This window comes from Geospiza fortis, unplaced genomic scaffold (assembly GCF_000277835.1).
Source record: "Geospiza fortis unplaced genomic scaffold, GeoFor_1.0 scaffold72, whole genome shotgun sequence".
Taxonomy (NCBI): Eukaryota; Metazoa; Chordata; class Aves; order Passeriformes; family Thraupidae; genus Geospiza; species Geospiza fortis.
This window is the reverse complement of record NW_005054338.1, coordinates 2,524,648-2,540,174: the sequence shown is the minus strand read 5'-3', so window position 1 is coordinate 2,540,174 and position 15,527 is coordinate 2,524,648.

Here is a 15,527-nt window from a genome sequence, read left to right as displayed (position 1 = left end):
TGCAGATGGCGTATTTCGTAGTTTGGTTCTAAATTTAATTTGTCACAAAATACTGCACTGCAGCTAATGAAAAGCATTTTGATTTAAAAAATAACGACTCAGGTTATTTATCCTTTTTTCTTCACCCTCGACCAAGACAGGCCTTGAATACAAGAGGAAAAAAAAAAGCTGTAGAAGCTGTAATGAGACTGTTCAGGTGACTGACTGTTTCACAGACCAACAGCACAAGGCTGGCTGGACAAAAAGCAGTAATATGATTTCATGCCTTAAATAGCATATGTTTTTGCACTCGCTTCACAAGATGTGGTCAAGCCGATGATGTCATTGGCCAGAGGACAAGGTGCAGTTAATTTGATTTATTGACCTGGGGTGAGGTGTAGCACTGAAACCTTCTCATAGGGAAACCATTTATCTGAGGACAATTTCCTTTATAGCAGCAATTTAACCACTGCTGAGACTGTAGATATTTTATCCAGCATGATAAAAATGTACATTGCATCTTGCAAGCAAAATTTCTTTGTCACTGGTGTTTTAGTAATTTTTATAGAATGGAGTACTGGACAGCGGCCTTGTGCAGTCTTATGGCTGAGCTGGGGTTTGTAATGCTGAATTCGGGTATTTATATGCTGAAATACAGATGTATTTCTCTCAAACATGTATCTGTGTACCTATGTTGCAGCTTAAAATTTTACTGGAATGTGCTGGGGGTAGAAATGTGTCTTCACCAGTGAAGCCCATAGGTAACATGTTTGCAGAATGCACCTTTTCCCAAACCTTGGCATCACCTTCACTTGTCAGAAGGTGACCTGACTGCTGTGTGGGTATTACTGCTCAGTCTTGAGTATTTGTCTGAGTCTCAGACTTCTGTGCTAGTTTGTCACAGGCAGGTGTCAGATTTTAAGCTGCTTCTTGGACCATCTATGTGTGTGTTGGATCAGAAAATAAGAGAAATTTTTTTCTGTATTGTCTACCAGGCTGTTGTGAGAATGGAGGATTGTGCTACTGTTACAGTGCTTCCTCTTTTTATCAGGAGAATATACTCTATTTTGGCTGTCTTTTCAGCTTTTAATTTATTAGAGACAGAAGGAAGTGTCCTCCTGTGAAATAGTTCCACCACCCAATTACATCTACTCAGTTATTAAGGTGATGCTGCATTTTTTATCTTATATTTTTTTGTCTTCTCTGTTTTCAAAAGTGACCAAGACTTAGCAGTCTGACAGCTGGTTGGAAAACAGGCCAGGCTATGCCAGTAGCCATGCTGCTGCCTGTGAAGCAGAATTGGGAAGGTATGTGTCAGGATGGTTTTAAAGCAGGAGAAGCTAGATCTTCCCTCTTGATTCCCAGAAAGAAGGGAGGAAAATCTAAGCTTCCCACCCTGTTATTTAAATAGGAAAAAAAATCTCAGGTTTGCTGTCACTATCAATTTCTCCAAGATTAGCCTGCAGCCGTAATTCAAGCAGTGAATTACTGGCTCCCTGATGCTGGATGTGGATACCTTGTGAATGCTTGTCTTGGTGAGCAACAGTGGCGATGTCTGGAGGTGCCTCGTTTGACAGGATCGGTGAGGTTGCCTTCACCTTGCTCTGTCTGTTAAGCCCAAGGAAGCACCAGCATACTCTGTGTTGGGAGTCCCTTTTGTGTGAAGAACTGCTGTTCCTACTTTGGCTTGATCATAATAATTTATTGCCCAGAAAAATGAGGTTTGGAATATCATTGTCACTGAAATAATAGTTGTCAGATTTCAAGCAGTAAATTCCATATTTAGCGTAGCACACTTTTGCTGTTTTCATTGTATCTAGATGTGTGAGGATGCAAAGAGTTCTGTAGTGAAGGTTTTTCCCATGCTGTTCAGGATGTTTTTGTTGGGTTGATTTGTCATCCAGTTTCTTGCTGTTAAATAGGGTGCAAGTCCCTCTTAGGTAGATTTGTTTAGTCTCCTGGCAAATTCTCTGGCAAATCAGCAGTAGTTTTTTGTTGCATGCACTGAGTTTTCATTTCCTTTCCTTAAATTTTGACTCCTGTGGAGTTCAAGATTTCAAAACAGGTTGCAGCATCATCTTCTATTCCTCTTAAACTCTTGTTGCCCTCAGGACAATAATCTTGATATTTCTCCTTTATATAGCTGACAATTAGGCAGCCTCTGCTCCTTGCACTTACAGCTTTATTATTTTTATCTTGAGAGAATCAGTGACAGTCCTGGCAAATGACTGTCTTTTTTGACATACGTATTTTGAGTCTTGGTGACAAAGCTGTTGTCAAAAGAAGGTGTTGAACAAAATTAAGTATGACTTGAGCGTCCCAAATGTGATGTACTTAAGCTGCAGTGTGAATGAAAGACTATCTCGTGTTGCTGGATAGACTTACAGTGCTGGCTGTTCACTACTGCAGAGATTCGCTTCTGTGTTAACAAATCCCCCCCTTTTCCAAATGTGCTTTATTGTTATACAGAGCAAGTTAAGTGTGGGAATTGTTGGGCTAAGTGTAGGAGATAAATTTAAGGGAAGATACTGGTCTCAGGGTGTATTAAATAATTGCTGGCATTTCACATGAAATGATTTTACAATGGAAATCTGAAGGAAAAAGAATCTGTAGATGTATTTTCCTTTCTGTAGCTCTTTGCATTAAATTTCTTGAATTGTATGAATAGGCCCTCATGCTGCTTCATGTGCACTTATTTTTTTCTATAGAAAAGGAAATAATTACTTAAGATCTCAGTATTATTCCTTTCCCCAGTTTCTTATTTCACAACTATCTAGGAAATACCTACATTTGTTAACTGTATTATATATGTGAGCTTTATAGTGCATTAGGAGGTCTTTGCAAAAGGAATTTTTTATGGACTGCTACTGACTAATTGAATTAATTTAGGGTTAATAACACAGTTGAGTGATGAAGTGTTGGTTTGGTGTAGAGGATTTACTGGGTTCCAATCCTGAGTTTGTCACCAGTTTTGCTTGCTTTGCTGTTCTGGGCTAAATCTGTGTAATGGGAATTATAGAGTGCATTTTCACAGGGGTGTTGCTGGGAGAGAAATTAGCTAATGTTTCCTAGTGTCTCTGAGGGTAAGAGAGCTGTGATTCTTCTGCTTTTACATGCAATCATCCAGGCTGGTGCCCGGGTCGAACTTTGCCGGGGATGTTTGAGTGCTGGCACTGTTGGCACACTCCTGTCAGCGATGGAGGCCTCCCGTTGTACAGGCACAGATTACTGTCAGTTCTAACTATGGTGTGATGCAGATCTGCTCCAGGGTATGCGGTTCAGTGACAGCTTAAATCAGCCCCAGCCCGTCCTCATCTCCCTGTGTGTTCCTGCCTCCTTCCCTGCACTGGTGCAGATGCTTGCTGGATTCCTTTGCTGAGCTAGTTCAGGGAATTAAATTGGCAGAAAACAAGCCTCACCAAAAATAATGAATAGGTTTTTTGATGGTTTAGCTCTTTGAACTGGCTTACAGTAAGATTAGACAAATAGCAGTACCAATCAAGGAAGGGAACAAGAAGCACATGTGTTGACCCAAGTCTTCTCATAATTCCATTCTCTCTGATGACTTTCTTATTGGCATAAATGGGGACTCATGCTCTCAGCCATGTGATCCTGCCTTTTACTTGGCACCTGTCCTAGGACTTACCTGGATTCCAGGATGCTCCAGGTTAACTTGCTAACCTGATGGAAAACTAGCTCCAAATTGTTTTACGTCTTTGCTTTGTGAAATTGATTCCAGAAAGACCTTTAAGTGCAAGCAAGGGGGTAGGAAGAACCATTGCGTGAAAGTGGAGGAAAGGAAAAGAAGGAAGGGAAAGGAAGCTTCCTCCTTTCAAAGGCAGCAGTATTCTGCTTAGCTTCATTATATGGCTTTGCTTTTAGATTGCTATAAACCACTGTGAAACCACAGTTGATTGAGTTGATGAGCTGCACTTGATTTAAAATGGTACTGGCCAAAGGGGAGCGGTGGGAATGTACAGCTGTGGGCACTATGCTGGAGCTTCTCTTTTAGCAGTAGGCTGTGTATAGATCATGGAAGCCAGAGATGGACCTGCACCTAAGTAGAATAGCAGCCTGGAAACCAATAGATGCTGAAAATTTGGTGTGGTTTGTACTGTCACAGGTATGATTGCATTAATGGTAGCAAGGGCAGAAACTCCAATAAAAATAGTGGATGAGACCGTTAAGTAGTTCCCATTATTTTAGTGCTGCTTATAGTGAGACACGTCTCTAGAAAGGACTGTGGCTTTAAAGGACATATTGACAAAAGTACTTGGGAAATTACAGACACCATTACTTCTGCTAAATTTTGGACTGACATCCTTGTAAAGCAACCTTAAAAAAACCCCACCAAACCCAAGCATAAGTGTTTCAGCCATTTAATATGATCACTCTGAGGCAGATTTATCTTTTCTATAAATTGTAATATTGTGACAAGAAACCTTTTGCTCATCATTCCTTTTATTTTTTTCTTCCCAGAAATCTGATTTGGCTGTATAGAGATGAAGTAGCATATATAGCGTGTTTGACACTGTATGACAGGGCATGAAGCTTTGGAAAAGGAAGATATGAACATCTGAGTTACTAAAATAGTAAATACGGTTGAAGACTTAAAAATAAGTGTAGAAAAACCTGTTGAATCAGGCTAGAGGTATAGCTTGCTTCTTTTTCCTCCTCCTTTTCGTTGAGGGCTGCTAGGAAGTCACCATCTTTTTTGCAGTGAGCTCCTTCGCTGTTTGTTCTCTTTGTCCTTTCGATGATTCAGTTTTATTTGAAAAATACCACGTGACTTAGTAATTTGTGCCTGACCATACCAGTGTGAAGTTGTGGCTTTATACTACTTGGCTGCAGCAGAGGGAGAGGAGTGTACAGTGAATACAGGTAGAAATGATTCACGTTTGAATCACTCGTTTCTACATTATTAGTTAATACAGTCTGCTGAATGAGAAATGAGATTCAAGTTTCTTTCAGGAATTCTGTTGGCAAAGATTTGTTTCTAAGTATTCATTATTTTGTGTCGTACCTGCTGATCTTTAGTAGGTTATTGCTTTTATTTGAATTTTCAAAAGTAAGTTTAAATAGACACTTGAATTTTTCTAAGGCTGCAGAGAGGTGGATATGCCAGTAAATGCTGCCTCCCCTCCCTACCAGCTCGTCTGGGAGCATTTCCCACCCCATCTTCGGATGCATGTACACACACCTGCATGCACATATGCTTTGGAAAGAGTAACAGAAAGCTTGGGCTGGGGAGGACAGCTTCTTCTAGCTCTGATTGGAGTAGTAGGAGACCTTACTGTTTCTGATTGTTGGTGTTTTCTGCTTCTCGGCACCTGTTAGTAGGTATTTCCATTTGGGTACTTTTCAATCCATTTCAATTAAAATCAGCTGAGTTATTAAAGACTGTGATTTGAATTGCCTGAAGTAGCCCAAATAATTCAGATTGAAACCTGTGAGGGATGCTTGGAGTTGCTTTGTCATCACACCTGAGGGTACAGTTCATGTTACACTTAATCCAATTGAAGGGTGGGCTGCTGCCCAAAAGAAGAGGGAACATAAGCGTGGTAAGTATTTGGCCATGACTCTGTGGACTGCTGCCCCTTTTGATAGAGACTCTGCAAAACTCTGTCCTGGCTTCTTGCAGAAATGTGTTGGGATTATGCGAGGAGATGGGAGGTAGGAGTGCAGAGGGAACAGTAACTTTCCACTTGTAACATTTGTTTCTGAATGAAGGTATCTGTTAGCAGTGTTGGAAATATGTGGCCTTTTAAGGTATTATTGACTTTGCAATGATACTTTCCTGTTTTTAATGAATTTATGTTGATATCAACTACACAATTTAAATTGTTTTGTTTCCAGTATCCCAAGTGAAGCATGCAACTTAAAAGTAATTTCCCTTAAATGGATTTTATAATAAGAGCATCTTTACATGCTGTTCCGTTCCAGTCCCATTACGGATATTTTAGACAGCTTATGGCAGCAAAGGTAGCTAAACTTGGGAGTTCAGAAGTATCTTTTGGAACAATGGAGAACTTCTGCATATTTAGTCTGAGATTTAGTAGCTTCTGACTTCAAATCAGTCACACAATCCCAGCTTGAATCTCTTCATCACTAACCTTAATTCAGCTCCTGGTTTCCTGCCAGGGTGGCTTTGCTTTGCTTGGGATGGGTGTGCCAAGGTAAGGAAGAGAGGACATCCGCTGCCAGGCTGCGCTGCTGCCCTAGACAAACATGGCCAAGTGTCCATGATTGTAAGACAGGCTTCTAGTAAAAGTTCTCATGTGAGAACACATCAGGTGGAAGAATGTAGACTAGAAACCTGATTGTTGTCCTGATTGGTTTTACTCAGTTTTGCAGAAAGTGAGTCTCCTAAAGTTGCAGAATTTTTTCATGTATCTGTTCACCCTTTTTCTTTTTTCAGTTTGTGCAAGGAGGTACAAAGAAGGGCTAAGCATGTTGTTCTTTACCTCTGTCTCAGTCATGTGTTGGGCTGCAGCTTGGCTTTTGGGAATGTAATCAAAGGAGCTAACCCTGTGCTTGTCCTTTTTTTATAGTCTTTCGTAGTTGCCTGTTGTTGGAGGAGAGTCAGGTAGATAGATCTCTGGTCAGAGCCAGGATGGTGATTTTAGTTCTCTTCCAAACAAAAAGAAAATACCTTCCCCATTTATTTCCCAGTGTATCCTAAGTTTTGTACCTGACTCCTTTCCTAAATTGTTCAGGAGCACCAGAAAAGAGTTTAAGCAAGATGATGTTCCTTGTCTGCTCTGCACATTTTCAGCTCTGGGGAACAAGTGTGAGGTTGCTACAAGGGCTTTCCTAATAATTTTTATTCCCTACCAGGGAGTTGGAGAACTGGCAACTCCTTTTGCTCTCAAAGTTTGTGCATACAAGAGGGTGTGTGTTAAAAATTCAGTGCCTCTGTTACTACTTCATGTAAGAAAGAGATCCACAACTGAGCAGATTCTCAACTCCTTAAGACAAGTTGAGGGGCTTGAGTATGAGAATTACCCTACAGACAGGGACTGCAGAAACCTGTAGATTTCGAGTTATTTTTATTTCCAAACTATTCCTTTACTCATTACACTGGGAGATAGTAACATTGTAAAGAATCTCTCCTCTCAGTTCTAAGAAATTAAAATGCTGTGTTTTATCGTTTTGCGATTCAATTTGGTTTGAAACCCCGTTGCAATGTGGGTGCATCTTATATAGTTCAGTTCAGTGGTGCATAAGAGACTGGTTCTAAATGTACTAAGGTGTGAATAAAGGCCAGTGCCTCAAAACTTGCTTTAGCCATGCTTGGTTAGAAAAAAAATATTTAAATCATTCTCAGCACAGTTGAAATTGAAAGTGGATCCAGGCACATGTTGTAACCCATTTTAACGGTATTTAGAGTAAACATAACTATTTCTAAACTACCAGCTAAATTTAGTGTATATAGCATTGTATTTAAATGCTTTTACACTCAAGTTTCCTGTAATTGTGGATGATGGACTCCCAACCGTGGAAAGAATTTGCTATATGGAAGTTTGAATAAAGGAGTTATAATAGTTGTTTGGCATCTTAAATCCCCCAGCCTTTCTCAACTGGATTTGCTGGGGGAGAGAGGAGGGTCAGCTGGTGTTTCTTTGTGTTATGCTGTCTCTACTTAGGTTTGCAAGTGGTTTGGGCTTCTCTACAGATCCTAGCAGAACATTTTTAGTTGTTTAGTTATTTTGTTATAATAGTGATACATGATAATAGTGGCACAAGAAAAAATACCACGTGCAGAGGTGGGCCAGCACCTACAGCTTTGCATTGCCCTATCTAGTATTTGGACTTAACAGAAGGACTGTTGGGGAAGACCTAATTTAACAAGTTCATTTCAAAGTCGTAGAAAAAGCTTTGTGAAGTCTTGAGATAATCCATAATTTTCTGTGTGCACTCAGAGAAGACATGTTAGTTGCTTAAGGGATCAATTAATCTGTCAGTCTTTCAAACAGCAAAATCAGCTGCAGACACGGTGGGGTTTTTATTACTTATTAAGCAGTGATTTCATATTGTGTAAGAACTGGAAATGCAGTGTGTACTAATGAGGAAAGGAATGTCATTGCCATTTGTCCTGTGTTTATATCACAGATAGGTTTGTGAATTGTATAATATGGACACTTCAGTTTATACTCAGGTGTAGAGAAAAGATTCTGCATGTGTGATGTACCTTGCTTGAGGTTTTATCATCTTCCTTCTTTTTCTGCATTTGTGGCAGTTGTTTTAACTGAATTTATTGTATTAAGATGTGTGGTTGGAATCACAGTTGTATTCACCAAAAGCAGCATCTGTTCCTAAGACTTTTAAAAATCCATGAAAGACTGTTCATTTCCTCACATTTCTGTGGGAGGGAGCACATTGGCACACTCCATGATTTCCTTAGGATGTGTTGTCAACTCTAATAATTTACCAAGTACACTTCATATTGGGGAACATGAGTTAAACTTGGGATTGTTGTGGTGTCATCATTCAAGCAGCAGTCATCATTCTTGGTTGTGTGAAGTAATATTAAGAGAACACTGAGGACAGAGGCATATGGGATACAGCTGTCTACTAATCCTCAGTATCTGAAACTCCTGATTTTATTGTTTGTGTTCTCTTTGTCCAGTGCTCTTTTGTTGAGACAGTCCTTATAAAGAGGCTGGAGAGAGCAGGTTACTGCAGTAATTCTGGCCTTTCTTTTTGGTGTCGTCAGCGTGCTTGATACCAGTAGAGAATGTGTCCTACAAAGGTACCAAGCCAATGTGGAAATGCGCTGTTGGTAACTAGGGCAGTTTTGTTTTCTTAGAAGCTGAGAAAACCCCATCAGTGTGTACTGAAACTGTTTAGACACACTGACTAATTACATGTAGTTATATGTAAGTATTCTTTGGTCCAGCAATAATTTATAGATTGCTCTTTAAGAACCATTGAGGTAGCAAATAAGTATACTTTACTATATAGCGTGATCTATTTGTTAAAATTTGTTTTGAAACCGTTTCTTTGGGGCTAATCCACCAGAAGGTTGAACTGTGAAACACTATCTGTTACTACTGACCTGCAGCTCTTGACTTCTGTATTCAGCAGGTTAATTTGAAAAAGTTAATTTTCAGATGTGCTTTCCTTCATGTGCCTTTTTAATACTGATTTATTCCCACATTGCAACATCAAATGGGGCACTTGCACATTTTATATGTAAGTGCTACTCAGAAACATAATTGTGACCTGATAAATTGGCAACTACTTCTTTTTAGTTTTGGGGCTTTTATTATTTGTGAATGAGGAGGAGCTGGAAATAGCAGATCTGCCTCATGTGAAATAGGACTGTTCAGAGGAAAAGGGCTGAGGTTTTTTATTTACAAGGAAGCTGTTGTGGGAGCCCTGCAGATTTGAAGCTCTGTGTTTAGTCAGTGCATGAAAAACCGCGACTGGGCTTTGAAGGCGCTGCTGGTGCACTCCTTAAACAAAGGGAACCATGGGCTCCAAAGGTGGAATATATTCTTTATCAGTTAGTTCTGCTGCTGTGTGACAGTTCCAGTTTGGCTATCTCTGGCTTGTTGAAATAAGAAATGGAAAATGTTGTTTACTGGAGGATTTTTGATTCTTTTTTCCCCTCTGTTTCATGTCTAAACTGAGTTTTGTTGTATATGACTGCAGTCATATGCATAGGAGAGGAAAACACGAGAAGAACTACTGTTCTGGAAAAATTGAGGAACACTGGAAGAAAACCACAGTTTTTTCAATTAGACTGTTTTTATCATGTATATCAGACCTCTTTATATGTGCCATTGTGTTAAAAAAGTCTCACACCAGGTGAACAAAACAAGAGGTATAGAAAAAGCAGTCCACTTGCAGTAATATCTTATTTCCTGTGTTGTTGACTGGATTTTTGTTCAAATAAGAACATTTATTTTTGTGGCAGCACGGGTACTCCTTGATTCTGCAGTGAAGGCAGTATTCTGTGCTTGATACTAGCTAGTTGCCATGGCAACAATTATGATGTCATGAATTCAGTACAGTGACTTCACTGCAGTGTATTTTATCTCTATTCTCAGTTTTCTTCAGATCATTCTAGCAAACCAAAAAGCACCTACATGTCATAGTGTGACTTGTTTATAATGTGATTCAGCCCAAAAAGTTTGCTGATAGGCAGGAAGAGGAGAATACATTTTTTAATCACTCAAATGTGGTTTTCATCTGAGAGAAATGTATTTTTAAAACTGAAAACATGAGAGTAACAGTGTCCTGTTAAGTCTCTTCTATCAGAATTGCTTGTTCAATCCTGGCTTGCCTTTCTTATTCCTGTATTCTATAGAAACAGGTGAATGTTTTCTTAGTCTCTTTTTCACGGGTTTGTTGACCAGCAAATTGTAGCTGGAAACTTCCTGCCCATCAGCTTTTGGAAATGGTCAGCTGCTTTCAGCCTTCTGAGCGCTTCAATTTATCACCAGGTTGTGTACCTCCATTTCACAGGTAGCAGAGCTAGCTGTTGAGTGCATACTCTGTCCTCTATTGCTTTCTGATAGTCAAAGAGAAGTATTTAGCATTTTTTCCTATTTCTCAAAATGATACAATTTCCAAATTTAGCCCCAGCAAAAATGCCAGTAAAAACACTGAGTTTGACTAGCCTGCATTTCTTTTGTTGACTTAACTGTGTGTCTGTTTAGGGCTGGCTTATTGGCTTAACTCAAAGGTTGCCTGAGACTTCTGGGCCATCTGACTTTACATTATCAGTGAATAATGCAGAGTGTGTTAAAGTGGTATGCCAGGTATTTTTTGTACTTTTTTTTTTCCCCTTTGGTATGTAAAAAGTTCTTCACCTTTGGCTTAGTTTGACAAAGATAGTTTCTTCATATAGATGAGGCCTCACTATAAGTGTCCTGGAAAGCCTGGAGAAAATGTGGGATGTGCTGATTTTTTTTCCCATGTCTTCTTGCTGTAGTGCTAATTTGCATTAAATTATATTGAGCATAAAGCTGTTAAGCCAAGGTTAGAATTAAATGGCCTTTTCACATTTTTCTTCCTCTGAAGAAAGAAGATTTGAAAAGCACCCAGTAGGAAGGATACTTGCACTGGGAGGGTGACATGGACAGCGTATAAGTGAGATGAAAAACATGAGAAAAACAAAGTTGAAGTTGTTTTCTGCAGAAGAGAAATAGTACCCTGTATAGCCTGTCATTTGTGATAAACATATCACTGGAGTTGAGTTGTGACATGCTGCAACTGCAGTTAAGAATATGTGATTGAGATGTTTTTGTTAACGAGCTACTGACAGAGCAAACTACAAAGTAGTGTCACAGGTACTGTTGTTCTCATCACCTCAGTGCAGAGGTCTTGTACTTGAAGATTTCCTGGTTTTTGTTGCTAACAGCTATGCTTAGTAGCTTTTCTTTAATCAGCATAAATGTGCTGGTGATGGGGTAACTTGTGTTAAATTCTTCTAAATGCTTTTTCAAAATTATTATCTTGTTATAATGTCTGTGCACGTGGAGGTGTTTATTTACTTAAAGAATGCACCATGATTTGATTTGGTGAAGTTTTTTGTCTTCAGACTCCTTAGTCTAACCCTTTGTCATTTAGGTATTGGAGTTTTTTTCGCTTGTTTCTTTCTGTAATTTCTTTTCTAAACATGTATGTTTTCAAGATGTGATTGGACATGGAACTAGAGAATCCTATCTAGGCTTTCCTTCCCACAAAAGGTTGGACCAGGTGATTTCTTGACGTTCCTTCCAAGCTGGACTAGTCTAGGATTTCTAGGATTGAACTGATGGAAGGAAGAGCATCTTTCTTTATGGCAAACTGACATAACCATGTGTGAAAAAATTGCTAACTCAAAACTAACTTTTTAGCCATGAGATGGAGAAGAGATTGTTCAGTGCTCAGCAGCATTTGCATGAATGAATGTTGCATTTAGAAATAGTATTATGGCAGTTAATACCAGACTGAGTATATATGGAGTTTAAAGCTCAGGACTGTTGGCAATGGCAGTTTCTCTGAAGGGAAGTGTAAGGGCCAGGGAAGTGTAAAAGTTTTTTGGAGTACTTGGGAAAAATGATCACATCTACAGTGCTTCAGTATGTGAAAATGAAAGGAAACTTGGAATGGAAAAAGCAAAACCAAGGTTTGCTGCATGAATCCCTTGTTCTGTTTTGTGAATGGATTGGCACATGACCTGTCCATTCTAGATGGAGCAGACAGGACCCCACTGCATTTCCTCAAACTCAACATTTGAGAGACTGGGATGATGATGTGATGGGGAATGACAACAAGAAGACACCCACCCCACCATTTTCTTTTAGAGTTATTAAATGTAACAACATAAACTTACAGTGCTCTCTTTTATTCCACTCCAAATGCTTCTATGAGAACCAGTTATATTCTTGCCCACTGGGACTCAGAAAATAAATAAGCAAATTGGAATTGCCTCAGTTAGTGCTCTGCTTCTACTTAAACATACAGCATAAACCCAGTGTAGAGCATTGGCTCCAGTTTCACATTACAGGCTTTTACATGTTCTGTTTATACAGGGATGCTGAAACCGACCTTTTCAGTTATTACCAATACTGCCAGTGCATGGAAAAATGGCAATATTTGTGAAAGTATGGGAAAGTATTTGTCTTGAATTTCAGGATACAGTGACAGATAGTGGCTTGAGTCTGTGTTTAATCAGTCTCTAATGAATGTTTTTAGTTGGGCACTTTTGTGGTTACAGCTTTGAATACCTTTTCTGCAGGTCAGCGAGGAGGAAACCTTTCCTCAGTTTCAAGAGGATTTCAGTGAAAAGTGTTAAAATGCTTGGATAGATCTTCTTGCAGTGCCTTCTTCATAGTCCATAGCCAAATTTGATTCGGAATTGGAGTGTGAAAGATTAGTCAGCTGAAGGTAGAGACTTGAAGGGCTGCTTGCTGCTGTAAGTAAGTTAGGAGGCTGGCAGTGCCAGAAAGGTGTTTCAGTGGCAGTACCTGGTGAAAAGCTGAGCTTCTAAATTTTGTCCTGCTCAGGGGTCCTATTCACCTGTCCATGGGTTGTCACCTATTCACCTGTCCATGGGTTCATCTGTCATCTTTCTGGATATCAGGTGACCTAACCCACCAATTCTTTGCTGCTTGCAGTCTCCTGGGGAAGGCTGTGAACAGCATCACAGGTAGATGTGTCCTGTCTTCTAACAAAAATTCTGTCCTCCTTAGAGGATGAGGTTTTATCGAGTTCATAAATTGCTACATCTCTTGCAAAGACTTACATAGAAAATTTTACATATCACCTTCAAAGCAGGTTTGAAATTTATTGTTTTGAAATCAGTTGGGATAATCTTCATCAGTACAGAGGGGCTGGTCTTAGCAAGCATTTGTTAAAATCATTATAGGTGAGCTTTGAATTAAAAATTCGCATTCATTGGGAGTGATGTGAAAACCTCCATGACAAATTTGTAAATGGGGATGGGTGCTTCCCCCCACAGCCAGGTCTGTGACTGGGAGTGCGGTGGGATGGGGGTGCCATGGTTATCTGGGCCTCAGCAGGCTGCCTGGTTCCCTTTTGCTGCAGCTCTGATTCAGATTACCCAGCAGTCCCTGTGCTTTGCTATGATCAAACGATACAGCCCTCACGGAAAAATGTGCTACTTAAAGCTCTGTGTGGCTCCTGTAGCCAACTTGATCTATACAATGGGAAATAGGAAAGCCTTCTTTATCTGATTAAACAGCCGACTTTGGCATGAAATCTCCTTTTTAAAATCAACTTGCTGGAAGTGCTATGACAATAAAAATGCTGGGTTTTTTTTCTTCTTGTTGTGAAAGCAAAAAAATTGACTGACGCTTCCTCGTTTCATGTATTACTGCCAGAGCATTCTCTGACATTCTTTGAGTTTAATCATCAGATGTGATACCCTGGTTGTACTTAAGCACAAAACTTTTCAGTGCTCTATTAACTGCCGGTATCTGTGCTACATGAGGGTTTCTTCATGGTGACCTCAACTATTGTTTCTTCTTGCTTGCTGTATTTGTGTTAGATGGATCAATAACAAAATGAATTATGTCTCAACGGTAATCATTAAATTAGAGACATTAACTCAAATATAAATGGTGTCAGGACAAACACGTTTGAGTCCTGAATTTCTCTTTAAAACAAATGTAAATTTTGGGAAATAACTTTTATTTATGCAAATAACATTTTAAATGTAAAATGTATACATGGTTAACAAGAAAAAGTTTCATAAAGTTGACTGTTTACATAAGAGAAAGAGGCAAGTTAATTGTGTATCTTGTTTTTTTAGAGAGCTCCATGGATGTGTGTATCTAATTTGAACCTACTGAGTCTTGCCTACTGAAGCTCCCTCTGCAGTCGGTGTAGCTGATGATTCAGATGGTGAAGTCGGTCTTTACTTCCAAATAGCCATGAAACAGTGCTCCTTGTGTATCCAGATCACCCTGCATAAGAAGTGTTCATGAACTTTCAAAGATTAGCCTGGTTTCTGGTTTTGGTCTGGTCTCAGGTTTTGATTCCTCTAGATAATTTTGATTATTGGGAACTCAGGAAAGGCAGTATTGTTTGGACGCTTTTCTTTTTGATGTCTCACGTAAGATTCTCTCCTTGCTTACCAAATACACACATTCTTGCTTCTCTGCAGTGGTAAAGTTTTGGGGGAAAGGGAGAGGAAACACAAAGGCAGAGAAATAAGCCTTTGGAAATGGTTTGAAGGAAGATATAAGAGGGAGAGAACAGCTCTGTAGGAAAAGAATACCCTGCGTATTCTTTATAAATAATGCATCATGTGGGTGAGCTTCATGTCTGCATCTGTGGTGTAGCAAATAGAGATACTTGCCTGGTTTTAAATGCCAAGTGTTGTTGGAGCAAATGAGAGAAAAGTCACAAACTGTAATGGAGAAGTCTTAGGATCAATGAACTTTTTATTTTGTCATTCAGTTATCTATTAGTATCTGTAATTAAAAAAGAGTGGTTGGAGTAAGAGCAGTGTTCAAGTTATGCAACCTCAAGATTTTAGGCAGAGATTGGCATTTCATCTGGCTCCCCGGATTTGTGGGTTTTGCATTGGCTTCTGCTTCTCAGATAGCATTAATTCAGTAGAAAAAAAAGATGTTTACAATAAACACAGTCTTTCATATAGTGTTTGTGAGTACTGTCATTAATTCTAGGCACAATTAATTATAGGATGAGAATAATAAACAAAGTTGATGATAAACAAGGTTGGTATCTAGTCAGGCTGGAGAAGAGTTTCACTGAGATGTTATCTTGATAAAAGCAGTTGTCCACAGCTCTTACAGAGGAGGGGGCAGCATTCTTTGGGCTCTGAGGGGATCACAAGGTTCCATGTAGGATTTCTAGGGATGATTTCAGTTTTGAGAGCGTGGAGAGCATTATATGTGGGACATACCTCTTCCAAACTAAAGGAATTTACCATCATGTTTTACTAAACACACATACATTATAATAGTTTTGTTCTTTGGCCCAGAATTAAATTAAAATCTAGAGACTATACAACTCTACTGGTTGTGCTCTCTTGGTGGGTTTGTATTTTAATTTGGGCAGTGTCT